Genomic DNA, 10,308 nt, shown 5'->3' with positions numbered 1-10,308 from the left:
GAAGATGCTATCCCTTGTGGAGAAGCTCAAGGACCTCAAAGCTGATCTTGAAAAAGAGACGTATGTTGAAGTGATCCTTCAGTCTCTTCCTCCTTTCTTTGACCCGTTTATCATGAACTATAACATGACTGGACTTAAGAAAGACCTTCATGAGTTGATAAACATGTTTGTCTAATACGAGGCAACGATTGAAAAGTCTGTGCCATCGGTATTGGTAAAGGAGGCTTCCACCTTAGAAGCGAAAGGCAAATGGGCCAGACGCTGTAAGAGGGAGAAGGGTAAGACAGAATCAGCTATTGCAAGCGCTCAGAGCGCTCCTATTGCCCAGCTGGACATGGGCGAAGGGAAGAGGAAGGCGGTTCTGCGGTCATGGATTCCAAAAGATGTTTGCATTAATTTCCATGAAAAGGGGCAATAGAAGAGAGAGAGTTCATCCTCTATAATCAAGGTATAATTTGTTATTGAGTCTTAACAAGACTATTACTACACTTCTTGGGTATTGGATACCAATTGTAAAGCTCAAATATGCAAATGGTTTGCAGCTGCTGTAAAGGAGTAGAAGGCTAAGACAAACGATCCTGAAACTTAGCAATGGTAGGGTTGTTGTTTTTTGGTTTAAGGACTAGATAGTTTTAGCTGTTAGTAATCATGTTAGGATAATGTTGATAAAATATAATTATATAACCTAGCATTATCAAATTATGTTTTTTAATTTTTGGACAATATGGATTACATGATTTTGATCAATGATGGTTATTTCATTTAACAAAAATGGTTATTCTTGTCTGCTAAGGTTGTTTAGGTAATTATTTCAACACTATCTCATAATTTGATTATGAGTGCTCAAAACAAATGGTTCAAATGGATAACCAAGATAAACTCACAGATCTGGCATGCGAAGGTAGGTCACAGTTCTCTAGTTAGGATAAGAAAGTTGGTGAATTCAACGAGTCTAGAAATAGACAAGTTGAGTCTACTCTTGCAAGTCCTTCTTGAGCAAGATGAGGACCGAAAAGCTCACTGTAGGACAAAATGTACTAGCCAATGATCTATTAGATTGGATTCAATATGATATCTATGAGTCACCAAATACTCAGAGCCAGAAGGGGGTTGACAAGTCTAAGGACCTTTGGAAGGTTCCGAAAATTAGACTTGAAGTGGAGAACCAAACTAGTTGCAAAATTGAATCCTTCGATTAGATATAGGTAGTGTGTATTTAGTGGGGGTTCTTGAAGTATCTAACGAGAATGAAATGCTCACTTAGTGGAGTTCTTCTTTGGAGTGCCACAATTGAATGGTGTCTCTGATAAGGGAAGGTTGAACCTTGTTGGATTTGGTTTGATTGTTCATCCACTGAACTATCTTGGCCCATTATGGCATGGAAAACCTGTTTCCACAATGTACATTTGTGTATAGGATGGTCCTATATATATTTAGGGACTACTTGGAAATTCGATTTCATTGTGACGTAAGTAGTAGCTCCTTGAGGAATCAACTGGAGAGATACCTCAGTTAAATGTAGCAAACATCATTTGTAATCGAATTCTTCCACAAATTCACAATATTCAATCCTCTTGAGGGATGACTAGAACAACTTAGCTACCTAATATGTACAGGTTTCTAAGTTAGACCCGTCAATTAGATAATAATCCAAAGACATAAGGAGAAGCGATGTAGGACATTGGGTTGGATGAATGGCTTGGAGCCATGAGATTCGACATGGATTACAAACTAGATTTGAAAGTTTCTGTATCTGAAATATTCATCTAGACAAGGTCATGCAGGGTATGACTCAGGTTGAGAATGAGTTAGAAAGTCAGTGGGAGCTTAGTTGTGTTCTTAGTATTTTAGGTGTGAACGTCTTACTCATTTGGAATGATGTGAAGATGTTGGGAGATACTAAAGCACAAACATTATTCGGTCAACTCTCCGTGAAGGGTATGGATTCTTTCCCATATCATAGGGTTATGTCATCCACGACTCAGTTTTCGTGGACTGATGAGGAGCTCAGAAAGATGTTTGACATCCCCTACATCTTTTGCCGTTGACAATATGGGTATGTGGTCTGATGCACTAGGCCGAATGTTGTCTGTGCTTTGAGCATAACAATGGATATCGGGAGCGTATTGAGAAGGCACAACATAGCAGTCAAGAATACTCTTTAGTATCTGAATAAGGATTAAAGAAGGGTTCTTGATGCAACTCAATAGAGAGTTGATTCTAGAAGGCTATGGGATACTAGCTACCAATTATATTTGAATGCTGACTAGTCTGAATTTGAATGTGCATTCAGATTTAATGGTGATGTGGTGGCTTGGAATGGTTTGAAGCAGGATGGCACAATGATTTTCACCATGGAAGTCAAATGTCTAGTGACTTTAACAGTTGCTTAGGAAGTGTTTTGGATGAAAATCCACATCCAATGGTTGAATGTGGAGCCTAACACGGCCAAGCCAGTGGTTACCTGGAGGATTACAACTAGGCAATGGTACAAGCAAAAGGGCCGAGATCTCATCACAGATCCAAGGAATATTCTTAGACGCCACCATGAGTTGAGAAAGATGGTAGGAAGAGGTGACGTGCGGTTGGACCAAGTCCTTTCAGTAGAAAATACTGAAAACCTGTGAGACTGAGCAGGTATCGCAGAATGCTCATTCAGATAGGTTTGAGGGATGTGGGCGATTGGCTTTAGGTCAAGTAGGAGATTGTTAGAAATGGTGATCCGAAAGCTAATTGGATTGGCAGTTCTAAAAATCATTTAGCAATTTTTAAGAATGTGATATTATCTTGATGAGTGTGGTAAACATTCATCTGTGGTACCATATGTTTATTATGTTTACTATTTACGTTGAACGGTGTATTAACGCAACAACAAATGCCCACATGTGAAATTATCTTGATGAGTATGGTAAGCATTCATTTGTGGTACCATATGTTTGTTATGTTTACTATTTACGTTGAACGGTGTATTAACGCAACAACAAATGCCCACAGAACAATTAAATAACCCATGTAGTTGGGCTGCGCATTGGATGGCATCTATGAAAGTAACTTCCAAAGATTGGTCTGAAACGTTCCAAGTCGAGAACCTTGAGAATGGGCATTAAGAGTCCTATAGAAACTTGCACTAAGTACTGCATTTATTGGATGAGTGTCGTGTTTCATCGGCGACTGACATGCGATGTCTATGCAATTTTAGTGGATTAGTTGACAAGGTTGTTAGCTGATTGGACTGACTTGCAGGAATCGTTATATGGAAGCCTTGAAGGCTTGGTCGATATGACTTGAATTTCCGACTCCGATAGTATAGGATTAGTGCTTGAACTTGAGAAATCATGGCAGTCGCATGCATATGATGGCTATATCTTTGATTTGGCGAGAGATGACTCTATCTTCGATGTGGTCATTATAAGTCTTTTCCAGTGTAGTTGGATTATGTATTAAGGACAATGGATTTCAAGATAAAATCTGTCCCCTATCAGTAAATGATGGATATATCTCTTATGCGCTCTAAGATGGTTTAGACTATCTAAGTCTATGGCTGTAGCAATTGGTCAAATATGAAATGGTTTCCTCTATCGATCAATAGAGTAAATGCATCTCAAGTACTCTGCATAGTTGCTTAGTCCAAGATGGGAACCGATGCCAATTCCGTGCACTAGCCTAAACGTTCACGGTAATCTTTAGTCTCTAGTGCCATGGACCGTTGCTAGACAGGCACTCATGGTGACGAGCGTTTTTGGTTAATGGTTAATTGAAAATAATTAATTGAATTAGATTTAGTTCATTATGTGTGTTGGACACAATGCCCAAGTGTAGTTGAAGGTGAACCTAAAAAGTCACACGCAAATTACTATGAAATTGGTGGAATTAATTTGGAATTAATTCAAGAAGAAACGAATTAATTTAATTAGATTAAACTAATTCAAGAAGAATATATATAAATGATTGGATCATTTATTTAATATCCCATTTGATGGATGGCTAAAGAATTAATTAATTGGATTAATTAATTTTGGGCAAAGCACCTTTAAGTTAATTGGGGAAAAGATTCGAATAGTCCACTATTTATGTCCTAAAATCATTTTGGTCCTTTAACTTTGACAATATTAGTTTTAGTCCTGTATCTTTCATTTTGCTTAGATTCGGTCATTTAGGACCATTTTGCCCTTTTTAGTAATAAAGTCTAATGCTCCATTTTAATGCTCTAAAAATGACCCAACATGCTTCTGAAATAAATTAAGACCCCATAAATTCATACCTTGATTTTACCGCTCTCTTTTTGGGCTCTCAAGGTCCTCGGTTTTACGGACTTCCTCCAACCACACTACCACACTACCTTAGCTCCTTCAGTAATAAAATAGCAGAACCTATTTCGTTTCCTACCTTAGGGCATAAAAAGTACTTCAATATAGGGACTTAATAGAATTTTGAACAAACAATTTGGACAGAAGCCTTAGTTTTATTGAAGAAATACAGGGATATTACATATATATTATTACTCCATTAGAGGAGACAACTGTTTAGCCTCTCATATTATAGGGGACTTGACTTGTTGGGGAAACCCCATAAATTGAAAGATTAAAACACTAAAATTTTAAGTGTAGGAGAAGTTTTCTGATGCATATGCTTCATTGCATCCAATTTATAGGCGTCCGCGGACTTCAAATACGGACTCCAAACTTGTTTTTTGAGGATGTAATTACATTCGTCATCCTCTTGTGTCTTTCGAATGACGTCACTACGTTCGTCATTGCCTCGTCCTTTTCAGCTGTTGATCGTAATGGCTAGCTGGCCATGTGAATTACAACTGCCTTTCCTGCTTTGCTGACTGTTGGCTTTTGCCGTTTTCTGCCAACAGTCTTATCTTTGATATTTTACATCCTTTAATTTTTACTTCTTTTTATAAAAAAATTTCTTTTTCCCTTCTCTTGGTCTGGTTCGAGGTTTATTTTGTTGACCAAAATTTGTCCCTAATAGGGGCTTTTCTTGTTTTTCACAGCAACGACATAAATGGTTAAGCCATTGCCCAACATGCAACATGTTGCACGCTTTCATTCTTGTTACTTCTGTCGCCGGCAGCTTATTCTCCAAAATTAACATCCTCTTCTTTTCAAATAAGCTTTTTGCGAACTCAGTAAATTACACATTATACATCCCAAGAATATTTTTTTTACAATAATTATCGATGGATTTATCGCATCTCTTATGGTACCTGCACGGTATAGATTTTAACATCTTAATTATGATTCGTATTTGTACTATCTTTTGATAACAGCTTCACAATAATTAATGATTCTTTTCCTATATTGTAAGTACAGTAAAAAATACAGTAATTTAGACAGAGCCTTGTTCATGATTTATTTGAATTGTTATATAGTAAGTGGATAGGGTTAGGGGTGAAGTTATTACTATGCATGGCTTGATTTGTTCCACATTGTGTGTAAGTATGTATGTATAAATACCCCCTACACATCCTATGTTTCTTCATGTTTCAAACAATTGTCTAAGTAATTTCTTTCACATCAATGAAACTTGTTCGTGATTCTCTCTAGAGCCCACAAATATTTGAAGTTTTCTTCAAACAAATCCTTTTGAAGAAGAGAAATTAATCCAAGAATTGAAAAGGGCTTGTCTCTCTATGATAGATAGATATTCTAAAATAGTAGATTGTATTTTGTACATGTTTTGTTTGTTTTATTTGAGAGAATTCCAGCACGTGGCCTTTTCCTTTTTTTTATTTGTGTGATGAAATTGACAGCTGTTCAAAAATGTAAAAGTAATTACCAATTAGAATGGCGATCTCCTTCTGGAAGCCAGCACTATCCAGCATGGCGAACTTTTCAGTTGCGGACATGATGAACAAGCACCAAGCGAAGGATAAGGTGGTGGTGGTATTGGGTGCCACTGGCATAGGCAAATCGCGCTTGGCGATAGACTTGGCCGCCCATTTCAGGACAGAGGTCATCAACTCGGACAAAATTCAGGTCTAGAAGGGCCTAGGCATAGTAACCAATAAGGTGAGCAATGACGAATGCCGCGGCGTGCCACACCATTTGCTCGGAATCATTGATCCTGAGGTGGATTTCACTATACATGATGTTGTGCATCATGCATTGTAGGCTGCTGATACCATCGTACAAAAGAATCGGTTGCCAATCATTGCTGGAGGGTCCAATTCATTCATACAGGCACTTGTGAGTGACGACACTGAGTTTCCCTGCAAGTACGAGTGTTGCTTTCTCTGGATGGACGTGGCGATCCCGGTCTTGCATTCGTAGGTCTCGAAGAGGGTTGATCAGATGGTGGATAGCGGGTTGGTGGAGGAGGGTAAGACATTTTTTGACCCAAAAATTCGTGACTATGATTATGGGATTAGGCGTGCCATTGGGGTCCCCGAGATGGATGAGTTCTTCAGGAGTGAGGGTCTTGTCGATAGTGAAACTAGGGCTAAGCTTCTTAAGGATGAAATTAAGATGAACATTTGCAAATTAGCTTGTTATCAAGTTGAAAAGATTTTGAGAATGAGGGAGGAATTCGGGTGGCAGATCCATCGTTTGAATGCCACATAGGTATTCCTTCGATGTGGTGGAGATGCCAATGAAGCATTGGCGAAATTGGTGTTGGAGCCTAGTACGAACATTGTGGCTTGTTTCATTTGCAATAGATCCGAAACTTACTACATATGAACAATTAGTATGATCAATAATGTACCTCGTGCATATGAACAATTAGTATGAGCAGCAAAATTTTGTAGTCCTACTGATATAAAGAGTTAAAATTCATGGCGGTACAATTAGTGTAAAAGTATTAATATTCAATGCTTTGATCAACGAAATATATATATGATCCAGTTTATACCTATACAAATAAGTAGGATTTAATATTTTAATGATCACAGTAACTGCTCGAACACTAGTTTAATTGGTATAAGTAGAGATAATAAATTTTGTTCGTACATATGTAGAAGCATCATATGGAGTAAGTATTAATTTAGTCTGAGTACAGATTACATCCTTCGTTGATCATAATCATATGGAAGTGAGTATTAATTTAGTTTCCCTACATCTTTTGTTGATCGTACTAAATGTATCGGCAAGTTTTAACTAGATGCAAATAGGATTATATATATTTCTTGTAGATGTGCATAAGGATAAATTAAATCAAATAGTTCGCGATTGTATTTGACATTGATGAATAAATGTATAATGCGAATATATTAATATAGGACTACTAACACAACTTGTGATCGCATGTTAACGTTTATGATATCTATAAAAACGTATTAATCATTGCTATATTCTTGAATATTAACGAGGAATAAGTTGTGTGATTAATTCCTGTAACATATAATGAAGAATTCATGTAAAATAATTTAGAAAATTGATTTACTGCTGCATACAATAGCGTTATTACAAAAGTAAAACAAAATAAAATAAGATAAATGGAAGCATTGGCGAAATTGGTGCTGGAGCCTAGTATGAACATTGTGGCTCGTTTCATTTGCAATAGATCTGAAACTGACTGCATATGAACAATTAGTATGATCAATTATGTACCTTCGTGCATATGAACAATTAGTATGATTAGAAAAATTTTTGTTCTCCTACTGATATACAGAGTCAAAATTCATGGTGGTACAACTAGTGTGAAAGCATTAATATTCAATGCTTTGATAAGCGAAATATATATGTAATCCAATTTATACCAATTTAAACTGATTTGCGTTTGATTAGCATTATGTATAAGAAATATATATAATCCTATTTGCATCTAATTAAAACTTGTCGATTCAATTAGTGCGATCGACAAAAGATGTAATCCCAACTCAAACTAAATTAATACTCACTTCCATAAGTAAGTATTAATTTAGTTTGAGTACAACATAAACGAAAACTTCTACATAATCAATTATGCTATGTTACCACTAGTTATTGAACTAAACAAACAATATTCTTGACAATAAATCAGATTATTTGTAATAAAAGCACAGAGAACAACACAAATACCCATATCAATAAAAATAGAAAGCATAAATTAGATCTCACAACTAGCTAGACATGCTAATGGAAGAACGCATGAAAAACAAAGTAAGAAAATATTATAAAAACGTAGAGAAATAGAAGAGTTCAAAAGTTGTCTCTTAAAGTGAATTACATCACCTATTTATAATAGCTAGATAAGTAATTCTACTAGGATTAAAAGTAAATTCCCTATTGAACTAAAGGACTTATGGGAATAAAATTATAATCCCAGTTAAACTCCTCATTCATCGAAAGGAAGTCCATGCAGCTCCGAATTCTTGCCAAAAATTAAGTTTGAGTCTTGTCCGAATTTCCATTTTGGTGCTTTTCTTTATTTTTCATTTTATTTATCCTAATGCTGCAAAATAATATTTAATTAGGAGCATTTGATCACAAAATAGGTCAAAATATTACCTGAAATAAGCACAAAATGAGATCCTATCAAATATCTCCCTACTTAACCCTTTGCTCGTCCTCGATGCAAAGAAATAGAGATAAAATAGGTTCAAGAATTTCATTCCAAACTTTATGGATCGCAGACGAAAGTACCCAAGCAAGAATCTAGTTAAGTGTTCAAAGAATGGTATACCATATGATAAAAGACAACTCAACAACCTTCAAATAAGTTTTCACAAGATGATTTTCATAAAAAACTAAGCATGAAAAACAAGTGGACTGTGCTCTCATATCTCCTAATCACTCAGGTATTTTTGGTTGAGTGTTTTGCTCAAATGCTTGCTATGAAAATGCTTTACCATAGGCTTGATTATACACCAAAATCTCCACCACTTTTAAATATACACACACTTGAATCAAGAGTTCTTATATTTTGGTTGTAGTGGGGCATTGGTTTACGGGTAGGAAGAATAAGAAAAAATGAGGTGAAAATCCAAGAAACTAAATTGGAGTACCAAGTAATACATATAAGAATCCAAGCTTCTCAAAATTGATTTATCTCATACTCTTATTTCATGTCCCACTTTCCTCGACTTGATCTATGCCTTCTTTAAGAGAGAGTATTTTTTTTGTTTGCCGTCCTCGAGTTTTTTCTTTTTCCTCTTTTTTTCGAAGGTATTTATTTTTTCTTTTCTTTTTTCTGTTTTTTTTTTCTCTTTCTTTGTCTATCAAGGCATAGAACAAGGTTGTCACGTGACATGTTAGCTCGTAAACCTCCTTTACAAAATTGAGATATCCCCACATTTATTGTCAAAACACATACTTAGAATACATTTTTGTTTTCTTGACGCTCTACTAGTTCTTAGAAGGGCCAAATAAAGGTAATAAAGAGACAGTAGAGTTTGTTTATACTTGGGGTTTCATAACAAGAAATTAAGGCTTATAAGGCTCAAATGGGCTTACTAAGGGGAATTGGATGTGGGTGGTCTTTTAAGCTAAAAGGGGTTTTTATCCTAGTGCCTTTATCATTTTCAAATGTATGCATAGAGATGTGGTCTCGATATGGTTCAAAGCAAGTTCTAACAAGAAAAAATCATGAAGCATTGTCTCTCAAGACAAGAAAAATTGTAGATTTTCACGAGTGTATAGGCTCAAAATTCCACTGTAGGTAGGTTATGTCCACTAATTTTCCACATTTAATTTTCAAATCAAATCACCATGTGCAAAACAAGTTATTAACCGTAAGTTGTCAAGAGTCATTAGATGAACACCCTTATCACACATTACCAAATTATTACTTGATGAGCGTGAGTCTTTGATCATAAAGCTAGCATGACGACAAGAAAAATAAATATGGAAGGGGTAGCAAGCATCAATCAAAACAATTAATCCACCGAGACTCATTTTTCTGTCAAAGCAATCATCAAATCACCCCCCCCCCACTTAATTCCACATTGTCCCCAATGTGGTAAGCATGCATATCTAGGACGATAAAATAAGATAAAGGAGAAAGAGAACGTCCCTTACTGATTCGGGGTTAAGTGGTGGAACTGCGGGATCTCGAGAATTGTGAGATTTTGAATAAGAGGGAGAATCCCTTATGGATGCTCATACATCTTGACAAATTAGTTGGCGGAATTACGCATGGTCATGCCTAATTGTAGGGTTGATGCATGTTCCCCTGGACCTACAAAAATCGATTGTAGTGGTATCAGAACATTCACAACAAGTTAGAGGAAAACAAATTGAGAAAAAGAGAAGTTGCCTCCCAAGAAGCGCCTTTCTTTAACGTCTTTGGCTAGACGTTGTTGTGCCTCAACTTAAATGAGTTGGACAATCTAAATCCACTTATTCTATGTAATGCACCCGGTGATAGTATGGATTTAGG

The 10,308-nt window shown here is 36.2% G+C and overlaps 1 pseudogene; it reads left to right on the top strand.

The window, feature by feature from the left end:
• Positions 1–5,795: 5,795 nt before the first annotated feature.
• Positions 5,796–6,572, top strand: LOC105179164 (adenylate isopentenyltransferase 5, chloroplastic pseudogene; annotated as a pseudogene).
• The last annotated feature ends 3,736 nt before the right edge of the window (positions 6,573–10,308 follow it).

Source organism: Sesamum indicum, linkage group LG10, assembly GCF_026168435.1.
Source record: "Sesamum indicum cultivar Baizhima isolate 11 linkage group LG10, ASM2616843v1, whole genome shotgun sequence".
NCBI lineage: Eukaryota > Viridiplantae > Streptophyta > Magnoliopsida > Lamiales > Pedaliaceae > Sesamum > Sesamum indicum.
This window is presented reverse-complemented; position numbering and strand designations above follow the sequence as displayed.